General features: G+C 43.1%; 12 non-coding genes across 12 annotated transcripts; all 12 read right to left on the bottom strand.

Moving 5' to 3' along the window:
* Positions 1-344: 344 nt before the first annotated feature.
* Positions 345-417, bottom strand: trnar-ucg (transfer RNA arginine (anticodon UCG)). Its single transcript has one exon. It is a non-coding gene; the product is annotated as a tRNA-Arg (tRNA).
* A 1,860-nt stretch (positions 418-2,277) lies between these two features.
* On the bottom strand, positions 2,278-2,351 carry trnai-aau (transfer RNA isoleucine (anticodon AAU)). The gene has a single exon. It is a non-coding gene; the product is annotated as a tRNA-Ile (tRNA).
* Positions 2,352-3,754: 1,403 nt separating this feature from the next.
* Positions 3,755-3,828, bottom strand: trnai-aau (transfer RNA isoleucine (anticodon AAU)). Its single transcript has one exon. It is a non-coding gene; the product is annotated as a tRNA-Ile (tRNA).
* A 947-nt stretch (positions 3,829-4,775) lies between these two features.
* Positions 4,776-4,848, bottom strand: trnar-ucg (transfer RNA arginine (anticodon UCG)). Its single transcript has one exon. It is a non-coding gene; the product is annotated as a tRNA-Arg (tRNA).
* Positions 4,849-6,709: 1,861 nt separating this feature from the next.
* On the bottom strand, positions 6,710-6,783 carry trnai-aau (transfer RNA isoleucine (anticodon AAU)). The gene has a single exon. It is a non-coding gene; the product is annotated as a tRNA-Ile (tRNA).
* A 1,402-nt stretch (positions 6,784-8,185) lies between these two features.
* Positions 8,186-8,259, bottom strand: trnai-aau (transfer RNA isoleucine (anticodon AAU)). The gene has a single exon. It is a non-coding gene; the product is annotated as a tRNA-Ile (tRNA).
* A 1,403-nt stretch (positions 8,260-9,662) lies between these two features.
* trnai-aau (transfer RNA isoleucine (anticodon AAU)) lies at positions 9,663-9,736 on the bottom strand. Its single transcript has one exon. It is a non-coding gene; the product is annotated as a tRNA-Ile (tRNA).
* A 1,403-nt stretch (positions 9,737-11,139) lies between these two features.
* trnai-aau (transfer RNA isoleucine (anticodon AAU)) lies at positions 11,140-11,213 on the bottom strand. The gene has a single exon. It is a non-coding gene; the product is annotated as a tRNA-Ile (tRNA).
* Positions 11,214-12,615: 1,402 nt separating this feature from the next.
* On the bottom strand, positions 12,616-12,689 carry trnai-aau (transfer RNA isoleucine (anticodon AAU)). The gene has a single exon. It is a non-coding gene; the product is annotated as a tRNA-Ile (tRNA).
* A 1,402-nt stretch (positions 12,690-14,091) lies between these two features.
* trnai-aau (transfer RNA isoleucine (anticodon AAU)) lies at positions 14,092-14,165 on the bottom strand. The gene has a single exon. It is a non-coding gene; the product is annotated as a tRNA-Ile (tRNA).
* Positions 14,166-15,567: 1,402 nt separating this feature from the next.
* trnai-aau (transfer RNA isoleucine (anticodon AAU)) lies at positions 15,568-15,641 on the bottom strand. Its single transcript has one exon. It is a non-coding gene; the product is annotated as a tRNA-Ile (tRNA).
* Positions 15,642-17,044: 1,403 nt separating this feature from the next.
* On the bottom strand, positions 17,045-17,118 carry trnai-aau (transfer RNA isoleucine (anticodon AAU)). The gene has a single exon. It is a non-coding gene; the product is annotated as a tRNA-Ile (tRNA).
* Positions 17,119-18,229: the final 1,111 nt, after the last annotated feature.

Raw genomic sequence — 18,229 nt, 5'->3', positions numbered from 1 at the left:
CCATTAGGTCACTTGCTCTGAACTAGGGTGGGTTTCGAAAGGTTAGGGGAGCTAGGACAGTGAGGAAGGGAGACTTGATTGTAAAACAGGACATGTGAAAACTTCACAATTGTAAAGCCCATAGACAGCGTTGAAGCATTTGTGAATGTGATGTTGTGTCAGATACTCTTCGATATCATTGTGTGCATATGTACATGCAGGAAAATGTTTCTTGTGCAAAACAGCTCAGTGAGGGTGATTGATAATAGCTTCCTTTGCTTAAGTGTCACTCTGTTCCTACGACCATGAAAAACCCATGGAAGTTTGTACTTTCCAGGCACATCAAACAGCAAGGACTGGAAGCTCAACCACGAAGGGACTCGAACCCTCAATCTTCTGATCCGAAGTCAGACGCCTTGTCCATTAGGCCACGTGGTCGGAACCGAGTCTTTCAAAGGACTGAAGCCGTGCTCATTAGACTGTGTGGTCTGAACAGAGGTTTGTTTCAGGAGGCTAGAGGAGCTGGGTGAGTGAGGAAGGGAGACTTGATTGTAAAAACGTACATGTGAATAATTTTTTGAATTGCAAAACCTGTAGACAGCGTTGAACTATCTGGGAATGTGAAATTATGTGAGTATTTTTTGATATCATTAACTGAAAAGGAAATGCGGGAAAGGTTTCTTATGCAAGACAGTTCAGTCAGCAATGTTACCTGGTTGATAACTCAAAAGGCCAGGTTTATGTAGCATGTGAAAAGCAAGCAACCGTGCAGTCAGGATTAATCTTGCCTTGGAAAGAGTTGCTTGCATCGTGCTTTTCAATGGCCAGTATGGGGATGGAACCCATGACCTTGGCGTTATTAGCACCACTCTCTAACCATCTGAGCTAACCGGCCCAGCATGCTGCAAAAGAGTCATTTTCCCAGCTGCACAGCTGCGTCAATGTCTCAGTGATTTTGTCTGACATACGATGGCCCTTTCATAATGGGTGACGTCATAATCCTGTCTTTTGGACATCAGAGATGATGTAATTCCATGGCCAAACAGTTGGAGATGAAATCATTTTAATTGAAGGAAGTGGGTCTTTGCTGATCTCATGTACTGACTTGTAATAGGGCCTCTTGTAGATTTGTTTCTTTTTTCAAATGAGCACTGCAGACAGATGGGAATTCAAATTTTTTGTAAGTAGAGATTAGGCGCAAGAAAGAAGATCAGCCACTGGCACCATCGCCTCTACGCTCTAACCTTCTCAATTGAACATCCTGGTCTTAAGAGCAGCACATTGACTTCCGGAAGATAATTGCTATTTGTGCATACCTCCTTAGCAGTGAAGAAGTGTGATTGATAAAACCTTTTCGCTTGAATGTTACCCTGTTTCTGCAACCTTGAAACACACGGAAAAAAAGATTTTCCAGGCACATCCATTGAGTAAGTACAAGAAGAGCAACCACAAAGGGACTCGACCCTTCAATCTTCCTATTTGAAGTCAGATGCTTTGTCCATTAGGTCACTTGGTCTGAACTAGGGTGGGTTTCGAAAGGTTAGGGGAGCTAGGACAGTGAGGAAGGGAGACTTGATTGTAAAACAGGACATGTGAAAACTTCACAATTGTAAAGCCCATAGATAGCGTTGAAGCATTTGTGAATGTGATGTTGTGTCAGATACTCTTCGATATCATTGTGTGCATAAGTACATGCAGGAAAATGTTTCTTGTGCAAAACAGCTCAGTGAGGGTGATTGATAATAGCTTCCTTTGCTTAAGTGTCACTCTGTTCCTACAACCATGAAAAACCCATGGAAGTTTGTACTTTCCAGGCACATCAAACAGCAAGGACTGGAAGCTCAACCACGAAGCGACTCGAACCCTCAATCTTCTGATCCGAAGTCAGACGCCTTGTCCATTAGGCCACGTGGTCGGAACCGAGTCTTTCAAAGGACTGGAGCCGTGCTCATTAGACTGTGTGGTCTGAACAGAGGTTTGTTTCAGGAGGCTAGAGGAGCTGGGTGAGTGAGGAAGGGAGACTTGATTGTAAAAACGTACATGTGAATAATTTTTTGAATTGCAAAACCTGTAGACAGCGTTGAACTATCTGGGAATGTGAAATTATGTGAGTATTCTTTGATATCATTAACTAAAAAGGAAATGCGGGAAAGGTTTCTTATGCAAGACAGTTTAGTCAGCAATGTTACCTGGTTGATAACTCAAAAGGCCAGGTTTATGTAGCATGTGAAAAGCAAGCAACCGTGCAGTCAGGATTAATCTTGCCTTGGAAAGAGTTGCTTGCATCGTGCTTTTCAATGGCCAGTATGGGGATTGAACCCATGACCTTGGCGTTATTAGCACCACGCTCTAACCATCTGAGCTAACCGGCCCAGCATGCTGCAAAAGAGTCATTTTCCCAGGTGCACAGCTGCGTTAATGTCTCAGTGATTTTGTCTGAGATACGATGGCCCTTTCATAATGGGTGACGTCATAATCCTGTCTTTTGGACATCAGAGATGATGCAGTTCCATGGCCAAACAGTTGGAGATGAAATCATTTTAATTCAAGGAAGTGGGTCTTTGCTGATCTCATGTACTGACTTGTAATAGGGCCTCTTGTAGATTTGTTTCTTTTTTCAAATGAGCACTGCAGACAGATGGGAATTCAGATTTTTTGTAAGTAGAGATTAGGGGCAAGAAAGAAGATCAGCCACTGGCACCATCGCCTCTACGCTCTAACCTTCTCAATTGAACATCCTGGTCTTGAGAGCAGCACATTGAGTTCCGGAAGATAATTGCTATTTGTGCATACCTCTTTAGCAGTGAAGAAGTGTGATTGATAAAACCTTTTCGCTTGAATGTTACCCTGTTTCTGCAACCTTGAAACACACGGAAAAAAAGATTTTCCAGGCACATCCATTGAGTAAGTACAAGAAGAGCAACCACAAAGGAACTCGACCCTTCAATCTTCCTATTTGAAGTCAGATGCTTTGTCCATTAGGTCACTTGGTCTGAACTAGGGTGGGTTTCGAAAGGTTAGGGGAGCTAGGACAGTGAGGAAGGGAGACTTGATTGTAAAACAGGACATGTGAAAACTTCACAATTGTAAAGCCCATAGACAGCGTTGAAGCATTTGTGAATGTGATGTTGTGTCAGATACTCTTCGATATCATTGTGTGCATAAGTACATGCAGGAAAATGTTTCTTGTGCAAAACAGCTCAGTGAGGGTGATTGATAATAGCTTCCTTTGCTTAAGTGTCACTCTGTTCCTACAACCATGAAAAACCCATGGAAGTTTGTACTTTCCAGGCACATCAAACAGCAAGGACTGGAAGCTCAACCACGAAGCGACTCGAACCCTCAATCTTCTGATCCGAAGTCAGACGCCTTGTCCATTAGGCCACGTGGTCGGAACCGAGTCTTTCAAAGGACTGGAGCCGTGCTCATTAGACTGTGTGGTCTGAACAGAGGTTTGTTTCAGGAGGCTAGAGGAGCTGGGTGAGTGAGGAAGGGAGACTTGATTGTAAAAACGTACATGTGAATAATTTTTTGAATTGCAAAACCTGTAGACAGCGTTGAACTATCTGGGAATGTGAAATTATGTGAGTATTCTTTGATATCATTAACTAAAAAGGAAATGCGGGAAAGGTTTCTTATGCAAGACAGTTTAGTCAGCAATGTTACCTGGTTGATAACTCAAAAGGCCAGGTTTATGTAGCATGTGAAAAGCAAGCAACCGTGCAGTCAGGATTAATCTTGCCTTGGAAAGAGTTGCTTGCATCGTGCTTTTCAATGGCCAGTATGGGGATTGAACCCATGACCTTGGCGTTATTAGCACCACGCTCTAACCATCTGAGCTAACCGGCCCAGCATGCTGCAAAAGAGTCATTTTCCCAGGTGCACAGCTGCGTCAATGTCTCAGTGATTTTGTCTGAGATACGATGGCCCTTTCATAATGGGTGACGTCATAATCCTGTCTTTTGGACATCAGAGATGATGCAGTTCCATGGCCAAACAGTTGGAGATGAAATCATTTTAATTGAAGGAAGTGGGTCTTTGCTGATCTCATGTACTGACTTGTAATAGGGCCTCTTGTAGATTTGTTTCTTTTTTCAAATGAGCACTGCAGACAGATGGGAATTCAGATTTTTTGTAAGTAGAGATTAGGGGCAAGAAAGAAGATCAGCCACTGGCACCATCGCCTCTACGCTCTAACCTTCTCAATTGAACATCCTGGTCTTAAGAGCAGCACATTGAGTTCTGGAAGATAATTGCTATTTGTGCATACCTCTTTAGCAGTGAAGAAGTGTGATTGATAAAACCTTTTCGCTTGAATGTTACCCTGTTTTTGCAACCTTGAAACACACGGAAAAAAAGATTTTCCAGGCACATCCAGTGAGTAAGTACAAGAAGAGCAACCACAAAGGGACTCGACCCTTCAATCTTCCTATTTGAAGTCAGATGCTTTGTCCATTAGGTCACTTGGTCTGAACTAGGGTGGGTTTCGAAAGGTTAGGGGAGCTATGACAGTGAGGAAGGGAGACTTGATTGTAAAACAGGACATGTGAAAACTTCACAATTGTAAAGCCCATAGACAGCGTTGAAGCATTTGTGAATGTGATGTTGTGTCAGATACTCTTCGATATCATTGTGTGCATATGTACATGCAGGAAAATGTTTCTTGTGCAAAACAGCTCAGTGAGGGTGATTGATAATAGCTTCCTTTGCTTAAGTGTCACTCTGTTCCTACGACCATGAAAAACCCATGGAAGTTTGTACTTTCCAGGCACATCAAACAGAAAGGACTGGAAGCTCAACCACGAAGGGACTCGAACCCTCAATCTTCTGATCCGAAGTCAGACGCCTTGTCCATTAGGCCACGTGGTCAGAACCGAGTCTTTCAAAGGATTGAAGCCGTGCTCATTAGACTGTGTGGTCTGAACAGAGGTTTGTTTCAGGAGGCTAGAGGAGCTGGGTGAGTGAGGAAGGGAGACTTGATTGTAAAAACGTACATGTGAATAATTTTTTGAATTGCAAAACCTGTAGACAGCGTTGAACTATCTGGGAATGTAAAATTATGTGAGTATTCTTTGATATCATTAACTAAAAAGGAAATGCGGGAAAGGTTTCTTATGCAAGACAGTTCAGTCAGCAATGTTACCTGGTTGATAACTCAAAAGGACAGGTTTATGTAGCATGTGAAAAGCAAGCAACCGTGCAGTCAGGATTAATCTTGCCTTGGAAAGAGTTGCTTGCATCGTGCTTTTCAATGGCCAGTATGGGGATTGAACCCATGACCTTGGCGTTATTAGCATCACACTCTAACCATCTGAGCTAACCGGCCCAGGATGCTGCAAAGGAGTCATTTTCCCAGCTGCACAGCTGCGTCAATGTCTCAGTGATTTTTGTCTGACATAAGATGGCCCTTTCACAATGGGTGACGTCATAATCCTGTCTTTTGGACATCAGAGATGATGCAGTTCCATGGCCAAACAGTTGGAGATGAAATCATTTTAATTCAAGGAAGTGGGTCTTTGCTGATCTCATGTACTGACTTGTAATAGGGCCTCTTGTAGATTTGTTTCTTTTTTCAAATGAGCACTGCAGACAGATGGGAATTCAGATTTTTTGTAAGTAGAGATTAGGGGCAAGAAAGAAGATCAGCCACTGGCACCATCGCCTCTACGCTCTAACCTTCTCAATTGAACATCCTGGTCTTAAGAGCAGCACATTGAGTTCCGGAAGATAATTGCTATTTGTGCATACCTCTTTAGCAGTGAAGAAGTGTGATTGATAAAACCTTTTCGCTTGAATGTTACCCTGTTTCTGCAACCTTGAAACACACGGAAAAAAAGATTTTCCAGGCACATCCATTGAGTAAGTACAAGAAGAGCAACCACAAAGGGACTCGACCCTTCAATCTTCCTATTTGAAGTCAGATGCTTTGTCCATTAGGTCACTTGGTCTGAACTAGGGTGGGTTTCGAAAGGTTAGGGGAGCTAGGACAGTGAGGAAGGGAGACTTGATTGTAAAACAGGACATGTGAAAACTTCACAATTGTAAAGCCCATAGACAGCGTTGAAGCATTTGTGAATGTGATGTTGTGTCAGATACTCTTCGATATCATTGTGTGCATAAGTACATGCAGGAAAATGTTTCTTGTGCAAAACAGCTCAGTGAGGGTGATTGATAATAGCTTCCTTTGCTTAAGTGTCACTCTGTTCCTACAACCATGAAAAACCCATGGAAGTTTGTACTTTCCAGGCACATCAAACAGCAAGGACTGGAAGCTCAACCACGAAGCAACTCGAACCCTCAATCTTCTGATCCGAAGTCAGACGCCTTGTCCATTAGGCCACGTGGTCGGAACCGAGTCTTTCAAAGGACTGGAGCCGTGCTCATTAGACTGTGTGGTCTGAACAGAGGTTTGTTTCAGGAGGCTAGAGGAGCTGGGTGAGTGAGGAAGGGAGACTTGATTGTAAAAACGTACATGTGAATAATTTTTTGAATTGCAAAACCTGTAGACAGCGTTGAACTATCTGGGAATGTGAAATTATGTGAGTATTCTTTGATATCATTAACTAAAAAGGAAATGCGGGAAAGGTTTCTTATGCAAGACAGTTTAGTCAGCAATGTTACCTGGTTGATAACTCAAAAGGCCAGGTTTATGTAGCATGTGAAAAGCAAGCAACCGTGCAGTCAGGATTAATCTTGCCTTGAAAAGAGTTGCTTGCATCGTGCTTTTCAATGGCCAGTATGGGGATTGAACCCATGACCTTGGCGTTATTAGCACCACGCTCTAACCATCTGAGCTAACCGGCCCAGCATGCTGCAAAAGAGTCATTTTCCCAGCTGCACAGCTGCGTCAATGTCTCAGTGATTTTGTCTGAGATACGATGGCCCTTTCATAATGGGTGACGTCATAATCCTGTCTTTTGGACATCAGAGATGATGCAGTTCCATGGCCAAACAGTTGGAGATGAAATCATTTTAATTGAAGGAAGTGGGTCTTTGCTGATCTCATGTACTGACTTGTAATAGGGCCTCTTGTAGATTTGTTTCTTTTTTCAAATGAGCTCTGCAGACAGATGGGAATTCAGATTTTTTGTAAGTAGAGATTAGGGGCAAGAAAGAAGATCAGCCACTGGCACCGTCGCCTCTACGCTCTAACCTTCTCAATTGAACATCCTGGTCTTGAGAGCAGCACATTGAGTTCCGGAAGATAATTGCTATTTGTGCATACCTCTTTAGCAGTGAAGAAGTGTGATTGATAAAACCTTTTCGCTTGAATGTTACCCTGTTTCTGCAACCTTGAAACACACGGAAAAAAAGATTTTCCAGGCACATCCATTGAGTAAGTACAAGAAGAGCAACCACAAAGGAACTCGACCCTTCAATCTTCCTATTTGAAGTCAGATGCTTTGTCCATTAGGTCACTTGGTCTGAACTAGGGGGGTTTCGAAAGGTTAGGGGAGCTAGGACAGTGAGGAAGGGAGACTTGATTGTAAAACAGGACATGTGAAAACTTCACAATTGTAAAGCCCATAGACAGCGTTGAAGCATTTGTGAATGTGATGTTGTGTCAGATACTCTTCGATATCATTGTGTGCATAAGTACATGCAGGAAAATGTTTCCTGTGCAAAACAGCTCAGTGAGGGTGATTGATAATAGCTTCCTTTGCTTAAGTGTCACTCTGTTCCTACAACCATGAAAAACCCATGGAAGTTTGTACTTTCCAGGCACATCAAACAGCAAGGACTGGAAGCTCAACCACGAAGCGACTCGAACCCTCAATCTTCTGATACGAAGTCAGAGGCCTTGTCCATTAGGCCACGTGGTCGGAACCGAGTCTTTCAAAGGACTGAAGCCGTGCTCATTAGACTGTGTGGTCTGAACAGAGGTTTGTTTCAGGAGGCTAGAGGAGCTGGGTGAGTGGGGAAGGGAGACTTGATTGTAAAAACGTACATGTGAATAATTTTTTGAATTGCAAAACCTGTAGACAGCGTTGAACTATCTGGGAATGTGAAATTATGTGAGTATTCTTTGATATCATTAACTAAAAAGGAAATGCGGGAAAGGTTTCTTATGCAAGACAGTTCAGTCAGCAATGTTACCTGGTTGATAACTCAAAAGGCCAGGTTTATGTAGCATGTGAAAAGCAAGCAACCGTGCAGTCAGGATTAATCTTGCCTTGGAAAGAGTTGCTTGCATCGTGCTTTTCAATGGCCAGTATGGGGATTGAACCCATGACCTTGGCGTTATTAGCACCACGCTCTAGCCATCTGAGCTAACCGGCCCAGCATGCTGCAAAAGAGTCATTTTCCCAGCTGCACAGCTGCGTCAATGTCTCAGTGATTTTGTCTGAGATACGATGGCCCTTTCATAATGGGTGACGTCATAATCCTGTCTTTTGGACATCAGAGATGATGCAGTTCCATGGCCAAACAGTTGGAGATGAAATCATTTTAATTGAAGGAAGTGGGTCTTTGCTGATCTCATGTACTGACTTGTAATAGGGCCTCTTGTAGATTTGTTTCTTTTTTCAAATGAGCACTGCAGACAGATGGGAATTCAGATTTTTTGTAAGTAGAGATTAGGGGCAAGAAAGAAGATCAGCCACTGGCACCATCGCCTCTACGCTCTAACCTTCTCAATTGAACATCCTGGTCTTAAGAGCAGCACATTGACTTCCGGAAGATAATTGCTATTTGTGCATACCTCCTTAGCAGTGAAGAAGTGTGATTGATAAAACCTTTTCGCTTGAATGTTACCCTGTTTCTGCAACCTTGAAACACACGGAAAAAAAGATTTTCCAGGCACATCCATTGAGTAAGTACAAGAAGAGCAACCACAAAGGGACTCGACCCTTCAATCTTCCTATTTGAAGTCAGATGCTTTGTCCATTAGGTCACTTGGTCTGAACTAGGGTGGGTTTCGAAAGGTTAGGGGAGCTAGGACAGTGAGGAAGGGAGACTTGATTGTAAAACAGGACATGTGAAAACTTCACAATTGTAAAGCCCATAGATAGCGTTGAAGCATTTGTGAATGTGATGTTGTGTCAGATACTCTTCGATATCATTGTGTGCATAAGTACATGCAGGAAAATGTTTCTTGTGCAAAACAGCTCAGTGAGGGTGATTGATAATAGCTTCCTTTGCTTAAGTGTCACTCTGTTCCTACAACCATGAAAAACCCATGGAAGTTTGTACTTTCCAGGCACATCAAACAGCAAGGACTGGAAGCTCAACCACGAAGCGACTCGAACCCTCAATCTTCTGATCCGAAGTCAGACGCCTTGTCCATTAGGCCACGTGGTCGGAACCGAGTCTTTCAAAGGACTGGAGCCGTGCTCATTAGACTGTGTGGTCTGAACAGAGGTTTGTTTCAGGAGGCTAGAGGAGCTGGGTGAGTGAGGAAGGGAGACTTGATTGTAAAAACGTACATGTGAATAATTTTTTGAATTGCAAAACCTGTAGACAGCGTTGAACTATCTGGGAATGTGAAATTATGTGAGTATTCTTTGATATCATTAACTAAAAAGGAAATGCGGGAAAGGTTTCTTATGCAAGACAGTTTAGTCAGCAATGTTACCTGGTTGATAACTCAAAAGGCCAGGTTTATGTAGCATGTGAAAAGCAAGCAACCGTGCAGTCAGGATTAATCTTGCCTTGGAAAGAGTTGCTTGCATCGTGCTTTTCAATGGCCAGTATGGGGATTGAACCCATGACCTTGGCGTTATTAGCACCACGCTCTAACCATCTGAGCTAACCGGCCCAGCATGCTGCAAAAGAGTCATTTTCCCAGGTGCACAGCTGCGTTAATGTCTCAGTGATTTTGTCTGAGATACGATGGCCCTTTCATAATGGGTGACGTCATAATCCTGTCTTTTGGACATCAGAGATGATGCAGTTCCATGGCCAAACAGTTGGAGATGAAATCATTTTAATTCAAGGAAGTGGGTCTTTGCTGATCTCATGTACTGACTTGTAATAGGGCCTCTTGTAGATTTGTTTCTTTTTTCAAATGAGCACTGCAGACAGATGGGAATTCAGATTTTTTGTAAGTAGAGATTAGGGGCAAGAAAGAAGATCAGCCACTGGCACCATCGCCTCTACGCTCTAACCTTCTCAATTGAACATCCTGGTCTTGAGAGCAGCACATTGAGTTCCGGAAGATAATTGCTATTTGTGCATACCTCTTTAGCAGTGAAGAAGTGTGATTGATAAAACCTTTTCGCTTGAATGTTACCCTGTTTCTGCAACCTTGAAACACACGGAAAAAAAGATTTTCCAGGCACATCCATTGAGTAAGTACAAGAAGAGCAACCACAAAGGAACTCGACCCTTCAATCTTCCTATTTGAAGTCAGATGCTTTGTCCATTAGGTCACTTGGTCTGAACTAGGGTGGGTTTCGAAAGGTTAGGGGAGCAAGGACAGTGAGGAAGGGAGACTTGATTGTAAAACAGGACATGTGAAAACTTCACAATTGTAAAGCCCATAGACAGCGTTGAAGCATTTGTGAATGTGATGTTGTGTCAGATACTCTTCGATATCATTGTGTGCATAAGTACATGCAGGAAAATGTTTCTTGTGCAAAACAGCTCAGTGAGGGTGATTGATAATAGCTTCCTTTGCTTAAGTGTCACTCTGTTCCTACAACCATGAAAAACCCATGGAAGTTTGTACTTTCCAGGCACATCAAACAGCAAGGACTGGAAGCTCAACCACGAAGCGACTCGAACCCTCAATCTTCTGATCCAAAGTCAGACGCCTTGTCCATTAGGCCACGTGGTCGGAACCGAGTCTTTCAAAGGACTGGAGCCGTGCTCATTAGACTGTGTGGTCTGAACAGAGGTTTGTTTCAGGAGGCTAGAGGAGCTGGGTGAGTGAGGAAGGGAGACTTGATTGTAAAAACGTACATGTGAATAATTTTTTGAATTGCAAAACCTGTAGACAGCGTTGAACTATCTGGGAATGTGAAATTATGTGAGTATTCTTTGATATCATTAACTAAAAAGGAAATGCGGGAAAGGTTTCTTATGCAAGACAGTTTAGTCAGCAATGTTACCTGGTTGATAACTCAAAAGGCCAGGTTTATGTAGCATGTGAAAAGCAAGCAACCGTGCAGTCAGGATTAATCTTGCCTTGGAAAGAGTTGCTTGCATCGTGCTTTTCAATGGCCAGTATGGGGATTGAACCCATGACCTTGGCGTTATTAGCACCACGCTCTAACCATCTGAGCTAACCGGCCCAGCATGCTGCAAAAGAGTCATTTTCCCAGGTGCACAGCTGCGTCAATGTCTCAGTGATTTTGTCTGAGATACGATGGCCCTTTCATAATGGGTGACGTCATAATCCTGTCTTTTGGACATCAGAGATGATGCAGTTCCATGGCCAAACAGTTGGAGATGAAATCATTTTAATTGAAGTAAGTGGGTCTTTGCTGATCTCATGTACTGACTTGTAATAGGGCCTCTTGTAGATTTGTTTCTTTTTTCAAATGAGCTCTGCAGACAGATGGGAATTCAGATTTTTTGTAAGTAGAGATTAGGGGCAAGAAAGAAGATCAGCCACTGGCACCGTCGCCTCTACGCTCTAACCTTCTCAATTGAACATCCTGGTCTTGAGAGCAGCACATTGAGTTCCGGAAGATAATTGCTATTTGTGCATACCTCTTTAGCAGTGAAGAAGTGTGATTGATAAAACCTTTTCGCTTGAATGTTACCCTGTTTCTGCAACCTTGAAACACACGGAAAAAAAGATTTTCCAGGCACATCCATTGAGTAAGTACAAGAAGAGCAACCACAAAGGAACTCGACCCTTCAATCTTCCTATTTGAAGTCAGATGCTTTGTCCATTAGGTCACTTGGTCTGAACTAGGGGGGTTTCGAAAGGTTAGGGGAGCTAGGACAGTGAGGAAGGGAGACTTGATTGTAAAACAGGACATGTGAAAACTTCACAATTGTAAAGCCCATAGACAGCGTTGAAGCATTTGTGAATGTGATGTTGTGTCAGATACTCTTCGATATCATTGTGTGCATAAGTACATGCAGGAAAATGTTTCCTGTGCAAAACAGCTCAGTGAGGGTGATTGATAATAGCTTCCTTTGCTTAAGTGTCACTCTGTTCCTACAACCATGAAAAACCCATGGAAGTTTGTACTTTCCAGGCACATCAAACAGCAAGGACTGGAAGCTCAACCACGAAGCGACTCGAACCCTCAATCTTCTGATACGAAGTCAGAGGCCTTGTCCATTAGGCCATGTGGTCGGAACCGAGTCTTTCAAAGGACTGAAGCCGTGCTCATTAGACTGTGTGGTCTGAACAGAGGTTTGTTTCAGGAGGCTAGAGGAGCTGGGTGAGTGGGGAAGGGAGACTTGATTGTAAAAACGTACATGTGAATAATTTTTTGAATTGCAAAACCTGTAGACAGCGTTGAACTATCTGGGAATGTGAAATTATGTGAGTATTCTTTGATATCATTAACTAAAAAGGAAATGCGGGAAAGGTTTCTTATGCAAGACAGTTCAGTCAGCAATGTTACCTGGTTGATAACTCAAAAGGCCAGGTTTATGTAGCATGTGAAAAGCAAGCAACCATGCAGTCAGGATTAATCTTGCCTTGGAAAGAGTTGCTTGCATCGTGCTTTTCAATGGCCAGTATGGGGATTGAACCCATGACCTTGGCGTTATTAGCACCACGCTCTAGCCATCTGAGCTAACCGGCCCAGCATGCTGCAAAAGAGTCATTTTCCCAGCTGCACAGCTGCGTCAATGTCTCAGTGATTTTGTCTGAGATACGATGGCCCTTTCATAATGGGTGACGTCATAATCCTGTCTTTTGGACATCAGAGATGATGCAGTTCCATGGCCAAACAGTTGGAGATGAAATCATTTTAATTGAAGGAAGTGGGTCTTTGCTGATCTCATGTACTGACTTGTAATAGGGCCTCTTGTAGATTTGTTTCTTTTTTCAAATGAGCACTGCAGACAGATGGGAATTCAGATTTTTTGTAAGTAGAGATTAGGGGCAAGAAAGAAGATCAGCCACTGGCACCATCGCCTCTACGCTCTAACCTTCTCAATTGAACATCCTGGTCTTGAGAGCAGCACATTGAGTTCCGGAAGATAATTGCTATTTGTGCATACCTCTTTAGCAGTGAAGAAGTGTGATTGATAAAACCTTTTCGCTTGAATGTTACCCTGTTTCTGCAACCTTGAAACACACGGAAAAAAAGATTTTCCAGGCACATCCATTGAGTAAGTACAAGAAGAGCAACCACAAAGGAACTCGACCCTTCAATCTTCCTATTTGAAGTCAGATGCTTTGTCCATTAGGTCACTTGGTCTGAACTAGGGTGGGTTTCGAAAGGTTAGGGGAGCTAGGACAGTGAGGAAGGGAGACTTGATTGTAAAACAGGACATGTGAAAACTTCACAATTGTAAAGCCCATAGACAGCGTTGAAGCATTTGTGAATGTGATGTTGTGTCAGATACTCTTCGATATCATTGTGTGCATAAGTACATGCAGGAAAATGTTTCTTGTGCAAAACAGCTCAGTGAGGGTGATTGATAATAGCTTCCTTTGCTTAAGTGTCACTCTGTTCCTACAACCATGAAAAACCCATGGAAGTTTGTACTTTCCAGGCACATCAAACAGCAAGGACTGGAAGCTCAACCACGAAGCGACTCGAACCCTCAATCTTCTGATCCAAAGTCAGACGCCTTGTCCATTAGGCCACGTGGTCGGAACCGAGTCTTTCAAAGTACTGGAGCCGTGCTCATTAGACTGTGTGGTCTGAACAGAGGTTTGTTTCAGGAGGCTAGAGGAGCTGGGTGAGTGAGGAAGGGAGACTTGATTGTAAAAACGTACATGTGAATAATTTTTTGAATTGCAAAACCTGTAGACAGCGTTGAACTATCTGGGAATGTGAAATTATGTGAGTATTCTTTGATATCATTAACTAAAAAGGAAATGCGGGAAAGGTTTCTTATGCAAGAAAGTTTAGTCAGCAATGTAACCTGGTTGATAACTCAAAGGCCAGGTTTATGTAGCATGTGAAAAGCAAGCAACCGTGCAGTCAGGATTAATCTTGCCTTGGAAAGAGTTGCTTGCATCGTGCTTTTCAATGGCCAGTATGGGGATTGAACCCATGACCTTGGCGTTATTAGCACCACGCTCTAACCATCTGAGCTAACCGGCCCAGCATGCTGCAAAAGAGTCATTTTCCCAGGTGCACAGCTGCGTCAATGTCTCAGTGATTTTGTCTGAGATACGATGGCCCTTTCATAATGGGTGACGTCATAATCCTGTCTTTTGGACATCAGAGATGATGCAGTTCCATGGCCAAACAGTTGGAGATGAAATCATTTTAATTGAAGGAAGTGGGTCTTTGCTGATCTCATGTACTGACTTGTAATAGGGCCTCTTGTAGATTTCTTTCTTTTTTCAAATGAGCTCTGCAGACAGATGGGAATTCAGATTTTTTGTAAGTAGAGATTAGGGGCAAGAAAGAAGATCAGCCACTGGCACCGTCGCCTCTACTCTCTAACCTTCTCAATTGAACATCCTGGTCTTGAGAGCAGCACATTGAGTTCCGGAAGATAATTGCTATTTGTGCATACCTCTTTAGCAGTGAAGAAGTGTGATTGATAAAACCTTTTCGCTTGAATGTTACCCTGTTTCTGCAACCTTGAAACACACGGAAAAAAAGATTTTCCAGGCACATCCATTCAGTAAGTACAAGAAGAGCAACCACAAAGGAACTCGACCCTTCAATCTTCCTATTTGAAGTCAGATGCTTTGTCCATTAGGTCACTTGGTCTGAACTAGGGGGGTTTCGAAAGGTTAGGGGAGCTAGGACAGTGAGGAAGGGAGACTTGATTGTAAAACAGGACATGTGAAAACTTCACAATTGTAAAGCCCATAGACAGCGTTGAAGCATTTGTGAATGTGATGTTGTGTCAGATACTCTTCGATATCATTGTGTGCATAAGTACATGCAGGAAAATGTTTCCTGTGCAAAACAGCTCAGTGAGGGTGATTGATAATAGCTTCCTTTGCTTAAGTGTCACTCTGTTCCTACAACCATGAAAAACCCATGGAAGTTTGTACTTTCCAGGCACATCAAACAGCAAGGACTGGAAGCTCAACCACGAAGCGACTCGAACCCTCAATCTTCTGATACGAAGTCAGAGGCCTTGTCCATTAGGCCACGTGGTCGGAACCGAGTCTTTCAAAGGACTGAAGCCGTGCTCATTAGACTGTGTGGTCTGAACAGAGGTTTGTTTCAGGAGGCTAGAGGAGCTGGGTGAGTGGGGAAGGGAGACTTGATTGTAAAAACGTACATGTGAATAATTTTTTGAATTGCAAAACCTGTAGACAGCGTTGAACTATCTGGGAATGTGAAATTATGTGAGTATTCTTTGATATCATTAACTAAAAAGGAAATGCGGGAAAGGTTTCTTATGCAAGACAGTTCAGTCAGCAATGTTACCTGGTTGATAACTCAAAAGGCCAGGTTTATGTAGCATGTGAAAAGCAAGCAACCGTGCAGTCAGGATTAATCTTGCCTTGGAAAGAGTTGCTTGCATCGTGCTTTTCAATGGCCAGTATGGGGATTGAACCCATGACCTTGGCGTTATTAGCACCACGCTCTAGCCATCTGAGCTAACCGGCCCAGCATGCTGCAAAAGAGTCATTTTCCCAGCTGCACAGCTGCGTCAATGTCTCAGTGATTTTGTCTGAGATACGATGGCCCTTTCATAATGGGTGACGTCATAATCCTGTCTTTTGGACATCAGAGATGATGCAGTTCCATGGCCAAACAGTTGGAGATGAAATCATTTTAATTCAAGGAAGTGGGTCTTTGCTGATCTCATGTACTGACTTGTAATAGGGCCTCTTGTAGATTTGTTTCTTTTTTCAAATGAGCACTGCAGACAGATGGGAATTCAGATTTTTTGTAAGTAGAGATTAGGGGCAAGAAAGAAGATCAGCCACTGGCACCATCGCCTCTACGCTCTAACCTTCTCAATTGAACATCCTGGTCTTAAGAGCAGCACATTGACTTCCGGAAGATAATTGCTATTTGTGCATACCTCCTTAGCAGTGAAGAAGTGTGATTGATAAAACCTTTTCGCTTGAATGTTACCCTGTTTCTGCAACCTTGAAACACACGGAAAAAAAGATTTTCCAGGCACATCCATTGAGTAAGTACAAGAAGAGCAACCACAAAGGGACTCGACCCTTCAATCTTCCTATTTGAAGTCAGATGCTTTGTCCATTAGGTCACTTGGTCTGAACTAGGGTGGGTTTCGAAAGGTTAGGGGAGCTAGGACAGTGAGGAAGGGAGACTTGATTGTAAAACAGGACATGTGAAAACTTCACAATTGTAAAGCCCATAGATAGCGTTGAAGCATTTGTGAATGTGATGTTGTGTCAGATACTCTTCGATATCATTGTGTGCATAAGTACATGCAGGAAAATGTTTCTTGTGCAAAACAGCTCAGTGAGGGTGATTGATAATAGCTTCCTTTGCTTAAGTGTCACTCTGTTCCTACAACCATGAAAAACCCATGGAAGTTTGTACTTTCCAGGCACATCAAACAGCAAGGACTGGAAGCTCAACCACGAAGCGACTCGAACCCTCAATCTTCTGATCCGAAGTCAGACGCCTTGTCCATTAGGCCACGTGGTCGGAACCGAGTCTTTCAAAGGACTGGAGCCGTGCTCATTAGACTGTGTGGTCTGAACAGAGGTTTGTTTCAGGAGGCTAGAGGAGCTGGGTGAGTGAGGAAGGGAGACTTGATTGTAAAAACGTACATGTGAATAATTTTTTGAATTGCAAAACCTGTAGACAGCGTTGAACTATCTGGGAATGTGAAATTATGTGAGTATTCTTTGATATCATTAACTAAAAAGGAAATGCGGGAAAGGTTTCTTATGCAAGACAGTTTAGTCAGCAATGTTACCTGGTTGATAACTCAAAAGGCCAGGTTTATGTAGCATGTGAAAAGCAAGCAACCGTGCAGTCAGGATTAATCTTGCCTTGGAAAGAGTTGCTTGCATCGTGCTTTTCAATGGCCAGTATGGGGATTGAACCCATGACCTTGGCGTTATTAGCACCACGCTCTAACCATCTGAGCTAACCGGCCCAGCATGCTGCAAAAGAGTCATTTTCCCAGGTGCACAGCTGCGTTAATGTCTCAGTGATTTTGTCTGAGATACGATGGCCCTTTCATAATGGGTGACGTCATAATCCTGTCTTTTGGACATCAGAGATGATGCAGTTCCATGGCCAAACAGTTGGAGATGAAATCATTTTAATTCAAGGAAGTGGGTCTTTGCTGATCTCATGTACTGACTTGTAATAGGGCCTCTTGTAGATTTGTTTCTTTTTTCAAATGAGCACTGCAGACAGATGGGAATTCAGATTTTTTGTAAGTAGAGATTAAGGGCAAGAAAGAAGATCAGCCACTGGCACCATCGCCTCTACGCTCTAACCTTCTCAATTGAACATCCTGGTCTTGAGAGCAGCACATTGAGTTCCGGAAGATAATTGCTATTTGTGCATACCTCTTTAGCAGTGAAGAAGTGTGATTGATAAAACCTTTTCGCTTGAATGTTACCCTGTTTCTGCAACCTTGAAACACACGGAAAAAAAGATTTTCCAGGCACATCCATTGAGTAAGTACAAGAAGAGCAACCACAAAGGAACTCGACCCTTCAATCTTCCTATTTGAAGTCAGATGCTTTGTCCATTAGGTCACTTGGTCTGAACTAGGGTGGGTTTCGAAAGGTTAGGGGAGCTAGGACAGTGAGGAAGGGAGACTTGATTGTAAAACAGGACATGTGAAAACTTCACAATTGTAAAGCCCATAGACAGCGTTGAAGCATTTGTGAATGTGATGTTGTGTCAGATACTCTTCGATATCATTGTGTGCATAAGTACATGCAGGAAAATGTTTCTTGTGCAAAACAGCTCAGTGAGGGTGATTGATAATAGCTTCCTTTGCTTAAGTGTCACTCTGTTCCTACAACCATGAAAAACCCATGGAAGTTTGTACTTTCCAGGCACATCAAACAGCAAGGACTGGAAGCTCAACCACGAAGCGACTCGAACCCTCAATCTTCTGATCCAAAGTCAGACGCCTTGTCCATTAGGCCACGTGGTCGGAACCGAGTCTTTCAAAGGACTGGAGCCGTGCTCATTAGACTGTGTGGTCTGAACAGAGGTTTGTTTCAGGAGGCTAGAGGAGCTGGGTG

This window comes from Channa argus, unplaced genomic scaffold (genome assembly GCF_033026475.1).
Source record: "Channa argus isolate prfri unplaced genomic scaffold, Channa argus male v1.0 Contig035, whole genome shotgun sequence".
In the NCBI taxonomy this organism is placed as follows: Eukaryota; Metazoa; Chordata; class Actinopteri; order Anabantiformes; family Channidae; genus Channa; species Channa argus.
The sequence above is the reverse complement of the archived record's forward strand: the minus strand, read 5'-3'. Positions and strand labels throughout refer to the sequence as shown.